At 53.4% G+C, this 7383-nt stretch overlaps 2 non-coding genes across 2 annotated transcripts; both read right to left on the bottom strand.

Moving 5' to 3' along the window:
* Positions 1–543: 543 nt before the first annotated feature.
* Positions 544–698, bottom strand: LOC124571418. The gene has a single exon (XR_006971849.1). It is a non-coding gene; the product is annotated as a 5.8S ribosomal RNA (ribosomal RNA).
* A 351-nt stretch (positions 699–1049) lies between these two features.
* Positions 1050–2959, bottom strand: LOC124571439. Its single transcript, XR_006971868.1, has one exon. It is a non-coding gene; the product is annotated as a small subunit ribosomal RNA (ribosomal RNA).
* Between the last annotated feature and the right edge of the window lie 4424 nt (positions 2960–7383).

The raw sequence follows: 7383 nt of genomic DNA, 5'->3' as shown, positions 1-7383 counted from the left end.
TATCGGTCTCGTGGTCATATTTAGTCTCAGATGGAGTTTACCACCCACTTGGAGCTGCACTCTCAAGCAACCCGACTCGAAGGAGAGGTCCCGCCGACGCTCGCACCGGCCGCTACGGGCCTGGCACCCTCTACGGGCCGTGGCCTCATTCAAGTTGGACTTGGGCTCGGCGCGAGGCGTCGGGGTAGTGGACCCTCCCAAACACCACATGCCACGACAGGCGGCAGCCTGCGGGGTTCGGTGCTGGACTCTTCCCTGTTCGCTCGCCGCTACTGGGGGAATCCTTGTTAGTTTCTTTTCCTCCGCTTAGTAATATGCTTAAATTCAGCGGGTAGTCTCGCCTGCTCTGAGGTCGTTGTACGAGGTGTCGCACGCCACACCGCCAGCCGGCTGTGCACGCTACCGAGTAAGTACCGGTATGCGAACCGCCAGGCGACGGGCGCGCATCGCACGTTTCAGGAGGCGCGGCCGGCCCCACAGGCGGCCGCGACGCTCCCAGGTCTGCGAAGCGGGGCAAACGCCGCGCGCTTCAGTATACGTAGCCGACCCTCAGCCAGACGTGGCCCGGGAACGGAATCCATGGACCGCAATGTGCGTTCGAAACGTCGATGTTCATGTGTCCTGCAGTTCACATGTCGACGCGCAATTTGCTGCGTTCTTCATCGACCCACGAGCCGAGTGATCCACCGTCCTGGGTGATCTTTTCTTAGTTTCCACTGTCTCTTTCAAGACAGTTGCATAGGCGGGACGTAGGCGTGTGGCGGCCCCTGTTCAAGCGTTCTGTGTCCAACGGCCTCACGGCCGATGGGCGTCGTACGGCTCCACACCGGAGCGGACAGGCAGTCGGGCGAAAGTCATTCAAAACCGGCGCCAGGCGCCAGGTGCCGCAGGCCAGCCGCTCCAGCGCTTCAGCGCTCGTACCACACAACATTGGCGTTAGTTTTGAGAAGCACGCGTGGTTCCGCACGCGGCGCACGGCTACTGCGAGCCGTACAGGTAGCGTGTTGCGCGACACGACACGCACATCGAACGACATGCAGTCTAGTCGGTAATGATCCTTCCGCAGGTTCACCTACGGAAACCTTGTTACGACTTTTACTTCCTCTAAATGATCAAGTTTGGTCATCTTTCCGGTAGCATCGGCAACGACAGAGTCAATGCCGCGTACCAGTCCGAAGACCTCACTAAATCATTCAATCGGTAGTAGCGACGGGCGGTGTGTACAAAGGGCAGGGACGTAATCAACGCGAGCTTATGACTCGCGCTTACTGGGAATTCCTCGTTCATGGGGAACAATTGCAAGCCCCAATCCCTAGCACGAAGGAGGTTCAGCGGGTTACCCCGACCTTTCGGCCTAGGAAGACACGCTGATTCCTTCAGTGTAGCGCGCGTGCGGCCCAGAACATCTAAGGGCATCACAGACCTGTTATTGCTCAATCTCGTGCGGCTAGAAGCCGCCTGTCCCTCTAAGAAGAAAAGTAATCGCTGACAGCACGAAGGATGTCACGCGACTAGTTAGCAGGCTAGAGTCTCGTTCGTTATCGGAATTAACCAGACAAATCGCTCCACCAACTAAGAACGGCCATGCACCACCACCCACCGAATCAAGAAAGAGCTATCAATCTGTCAATCCTTCCGGTGTCCGGGCCTGGTGAGGTTTCCCGTGTTGAGTCAAATTAAGCCGCAGGCTCCACTCCTGGTGGTGCCCTTCCGTCAATTCCTTTAAGTTTCAGCTTTGCAACCATACTTCCCCCGGAACCCAAAAGCTTTGGTTTCCCGGAGGCTGCCCGCCGAGTCATCGGAGGAACTGCGGCGGATCGCTGGCTGGCATCGTTTATGGTTAGAACTAGGGCGGTATCTGATCGCCTTCGAACCTCTAACTTTCGTTCTTGATTAATGAAAACATACTTGGCAAATGCTTTCGCTTCTGTTCGTCTTGCGACGATCCAAGAATTTCACCTCTAACGTCGCAATACGAATGCCCCCGCCTGTCCCTATTAATCATTACCTCGGGTTCCGAAAACCAACAAAATAGAACCGAGGTCCTATTCCATTATTCCATGCACACAGTATTCAGGCGGGCTTGCCTGCTTTAAGCACTCTAATTTGTTCAAAGTAAACGTGCCGGCCCACCGAGACACTCACTCAAGAGCACCCTGGTAGGATTGCAACGGGGTCCGCCTCCGGACGCACGAGCACGCACGAGGCGCGTCGCACGCCTTCGGCTCGCCCCACCGGCAGGACGTCCCACGATACATGCCAGTTAAACACCGACGGGCGGTGAACCAACAGCGTGGGACACAAATCCAACTACGAGCTTTTTAACCGCAACAACTTTAATATACGCTATTGGAGCTGGAATTACCGCGGCTGCTGGCACCAGACTTGCCCTCCAATAGATACTCGTTAAAGGATTTAAAGTGTACTCATTCCGATTACGGGGCCTCGGATGAGTCCCGTATCGTTATTTTTCGTCACTACCTCCCCGTGCCGGGAGTGGGTAATTTGCGCGCCTGCTGCCTTCCTTGGATGTGGTAGCCGTTTCTCAGGCTCCCTCTCCGGAATCGAACCCTGATTCCCCGTTACCCGTTACAACCATGGTAGGCGCAGAACCTACCATCGACAGTTGATAAGGCAGACATTTGAAAGATGCGTCGCCGGTACGAGGACCGTGCGATCAGCCCAAAGTTATTCAGAGTCACCAAGGCAAACGGACCGGACGAGCCGACCGATTGGTTTTGATCTAATAAAAGCGTCCCTTCCATCTCTGGTCGGGACTCTGTTTGCATGTATTAGCTCTAGAATTACCACAGTTATCCAAGTAACGTGGGTACGATCTAAGGAACCATAACTGATTTAATGAGCCATTCGCGGTTTCACCTTAATGCGGCTTGTACTGAGACATGCATGGCTTAATCTTTGAGACAAGCATATGACTACTGGCAGGATCAACCAGGGAGCTGCGTCAACTAGAGCTGAGCAGCCGGCCGCCCGGGAGTGTGTCCCGGGGGCCCGCGCGAACACGCAAGCGTCCGCTCAATTATTCTGCAAACAGGAGGAGGCTGAGCTCCCCTGCACAATACACCTCGAAACCCTCTCAGGTCCCGGCGGCGCGCAGCGCCGTCCTAAGTACTTGGTCGGGTTCGAGAGAGGCGCAATCGCCCGGAGTTTGGCGAGTAGACGCTTTAGGTGCGACCACCCGTGCTCCCAACTGAGCTTGCCGCTGCCGACAGAGGCCCGGGAGCGTGCTGTCGTGGCATTGCCGGCGGGAGACAACACGCGCCACCTACGGTGACCGGCAGCTCCAACGCCAGCGCCACAGAAGGACAAAAGCCCCACTTGGGTGCCGAAGCGAACTCTCCCAGCACAGCGCACGCGCCAACACGTCCGCACAGCTGCGATACAAACCACCTGCGAGAACCGCAGAGGCGACCGAGCAGCAGACGGCGTCGCGGCGCCGAGCGCCGGGCGGCGGCGCATCCTCAGCGCACACAGTCCTCAATCGGACCAGCACACTGCAGATGTCCACCGCGCTTCGCACCGGGCCCGCGAGGACCTACTTTGGCCGCACGGCGCCGCGTGCAGGGTGCGCCGGCGCGCAGCTGCGCCGCCTGCCGCCTCCGTCGGCCGGCGCGCCTGCCACTGGCCGCCCCCACCAGCCGGCTGTAGCGCGTGCGCCCACGCACCGCGCGGCCAGCACGCCGGGAGGCCCCCCCTCACCGGCCGGGGACGGTCCCACCCAGCCACCGCCGCGTATCGCTTCACACCCAGATGCCATTCACGTTCGTGGGCATGGTGGGTATCGCTGGAACAACCGGTTGGTAGCTCAACCGATCGTCGCCATCACTGATTCACCTCTAGCGAGAACAACCGCACCACAACGGTTTACCAGTTGTTCATTTGCATAACGTCACCAGCAAACGTAGGCGTCCATCGCCATTTGCAAATTCAACGATTGTTGCATGCCTGTGTCAGGTGTCACGACACACTATGTCTGCCCACATACACGCAACAACATGTGCACGCTTCGCGAACACGTGGAAGGTGGCCCCCGTACGTATGCGATGTCCATTGCGCGAACGACTGTCAACCGGCCTCTGTCGCATGTCGCAGATGTGGAACGCAGTGCACCATGCTATCACGGTGTGTGAGAAGAGACGACTACGTCTGACAACACGCGCCACTACATCAACAGACGGCTCATGCTGATCGCCATCCAGGGCATACCACACTGCAATCCAGCTCTTATAGGGAGACGACACGTAGCTGAGTGCACAACATTTGGACCGCATGGTTCGCCGTTGTTGGCGCAGTCGTTGTACGGTCACATGTACCACGATGTATCATTCAGTACATGAGGACCAATGTGCAGTACAGTGTGTGATTTGGACGTACAACATCAGCGGACAGTTGACACAGGCCGTACCACAGCGTAGGCTAAGTGCTTCGCACATGCGAATGCCAATGAACAACTGCAAATGCCAATGAACAACTGCAAAGGGCATTGAGCATGTACGTCCTGCTGCCATCCACATTACAGTGTATAGCTGCAAGGTGTTTAACATGAAGCGATACACTGGGGACCGGGCAGTGCGAGTAGCAAACTATATTGCGGGGGTTGCAGTTAGGCAACACTACACTAATTTAACGCGTCGTATGACAATTACAGAGCAGGTTAAGGCCCAACGTGTGTTGGGTTAAGGCCCAACGTGTGTTGGGTTAAGGCCCAACGTGTGTTGGGTTAAGGCCCAACGTGTGTTGGGTTAAGGCCCAACGTGTGTTGGGTTTAAGGCCCAACGTGTGTTGGGTTAAGGCCCAACGTGTGTTGGGTTAAGGCCCAACGTGTGTTGGGTTAAGGCCCAACGTGTGTTGGGTTAAGGCCCAACGTGTGTTGGGTTAAGGCCCAACGTGTGTTGGGTTAAGGCCCAACGTGTGTTGGGTTAAGGCCCAACGTGTGTTGGGTTACGTTAAGGGGCAATGTGGGTTACGTTAAGGGGCAATGTGGGTTACGTTAAGGGGCAATGTGGGTTACGTTACGGCGCAATATAGGTTACGTTACGGCGCAATATAGGTTACGTTAAGGCGCAATATCGGTTACGTTAAGGCGCAATACAGGTTACGTTAAGGCGCAATACAGGTTACGTTAAGGCGCAATACAGGTTACGTTAAGGCGCAATACAGGTTACGTTAAGGCGCAATACAGGTTACGTTAAGGCGCAATGCAGGTTACGTTAAGGCGCAATACAGGTTACGTTAAGGCGCAATACAGGTTACGTTAAGGCGCAATACAGGTTACGTTAAGGCGCAATACAGGTTACGTTAAGGCGCAATACAGGTTACGTTAAGGCGCAATACAGGTTACGTTAAGGCGCAATACAGGTTACGTTAAGGCGCAATACAGGTTACGTTAAGGCGCAATACAGGTTACGTTAAGGCGCAATACAGGTTACGTTAAGGCGCAATACAGGTTACGTTAAGGCGCAATACAGGTTACGTTAAGGCGCAATACAGGTTACGTTAAGGCGCAATACAGGTTACGTTAAGGCGCAATACAGGTTACGTTAAGGCGCAATACAGGTTACGTTAAGGCGCAATACAGGTTACGTTAAGGCGCAATACAGGTTACGTTAAGGCGCAATACAGGTTACGTTAAGGCGCAATACAGGTTAGGTTAAGGCGCAATACAGGTTAGGTTAAGGCGCAATACAGGTTAGGTTAAGGTACGACATAGGTTAGGTTAAGGTACGACATAGGTTAGGTTAAGGTACGACATAGGTTAGGTTAAGGTACGACATAGGTTAGGTTAAGGTACGACATAGGTTAGGTTAAGGTACGACATAGGTTAGGTTAAGGTACGACATAGGTTAGGTTAAGGTACGACATAGGTTAGGTTAAGGTACGACATAGGTTAGGTTAAGGTACGACATAGGTTAGGTTAAGGTACGACATAGGTTAGGTTAAGGTACGACATAGGTTAGGTTAAGGTACGACATAGGTTAGGTTAAGGTACGACATAGGTTAGGTTAAGGTACGACATAGGTTAGGTTAAGGTACGACATAGGTTAGGTTAAGGTACGACATAGGTTAGGTTAAGGTACGACATAGGTTAGGTTAAGGTACGACATAGGTTAGGTTAAGGTACGACATAGGTTAGGTTAAGGTACGACATAGGTTAGGTTAAGGTACGACATAGGTTAGGTTAAGGTACGACATAGGTTAGGTTAAGGTACGACATAGGTTAGGTTAAGGTACGACATAGGTTAGGTTAAGGTACGACATAGGTTAGGTTAAGGTACGACATAGGTTAGGTTAAGGTACGACATAGGTTAGGTTAAGGTACGACATAGGTTAGGTTACGGTACGACATAGGTTAGGTTACGGTACGACATAGGTTAGGTTACGGTACGACATAGGTTAGGTTACGGTACGACATAGGTTAGGTTACGGTACGACATAGGTTAGGTTACGGTACGACATAGGTTAGGTTACGGTACGACATAGGTTAGGTTACGGTACGACATAGGTTAGGTTACGGTACGATATAGGTTAGGTTACGGTACGATATAGGTTAGGTTAAGGTACACATTGTTGTAAGGAAAGGTTTAATGGGGGGCGGGGCGGGGCGGCCGGTTTGTTGATTGTGATTATAGTAAGTGGATGCCTGCGGCATCATCTGATTTGCCACGTCAGGATGCACCTTTGGCTCATGACAGGCGGCGCTCTCATTCCATGCTTGTGGCAGACCTGTGTCTTTCATTCCTGCCATTGTTTGTGTGCTGTGAGAGGAGGCAGTATTGTGATGTTGGGTGCACCCCTGTGTAGGACATGTGTGGGTGTTGGTGGCTTGGCTGAGCAATGGTGGTTGTCGGGTGGGTGGGATATTCTGTTTTCTGAGTGGACCTCCCAGTCTGGTTATGACAGTGTGGATTGTCTAATGTGGCGGAGAGGATGCACTGGGTGTTGTTCCATGCTGGTGCTTACATATTGTCTGTGTGCGTGTTACAGGCAGAGAGTAGTGCGTGATAAGGGTGTGTGGCTGACGTGTGGTTGTGATTGTGAGCAGAGTCTTTCAGCATGTATACGGACAGTTGTATACATTATCTGTATTCTGATGGCTCTATCTATTACTAATCAGCGCCGTGTATACGTTTAATCCGGTTCCAGTCGAAACTGTTGTATCTCTGTACATTAGTGACACGGCGAGCCCGCTATGTAGTTACTCGTCTCGGCAGCTTCCACCGGTGTATGGCAAATGATTATAAGGAATCAGTCTAGTCGTCAATACCGATGGTGTGACGTCACATGTCTGGGGTGGGGGACGCTGCGCCCTTCCGGTGGGTCATGGCCTAGAAAGACTCTTCCCACGCAGGGGGGCGTGGACTG

Source organism: Schistocerca americana, unplaced genomic scaffold, assembly GCF_021461395.2.
Source record: "Schistocerca americana isolate TAMUIC-IGC-003095 unplaced genomic scaffold, iqSchAmer2.1 HiC_scaffold_170, whole genome shotgun sequence".
NCBI lineage: Eukaryota > Metazoa > Arthropoda > Insecta > Orthoptera > Acrididae > Schistocerca > Schistocerca americana.
The sequence above is the reverse complement of the archived record's forward strand: the minus strand, read 5'-3'. Positions and strand labels throughout refer to the sequence as shown.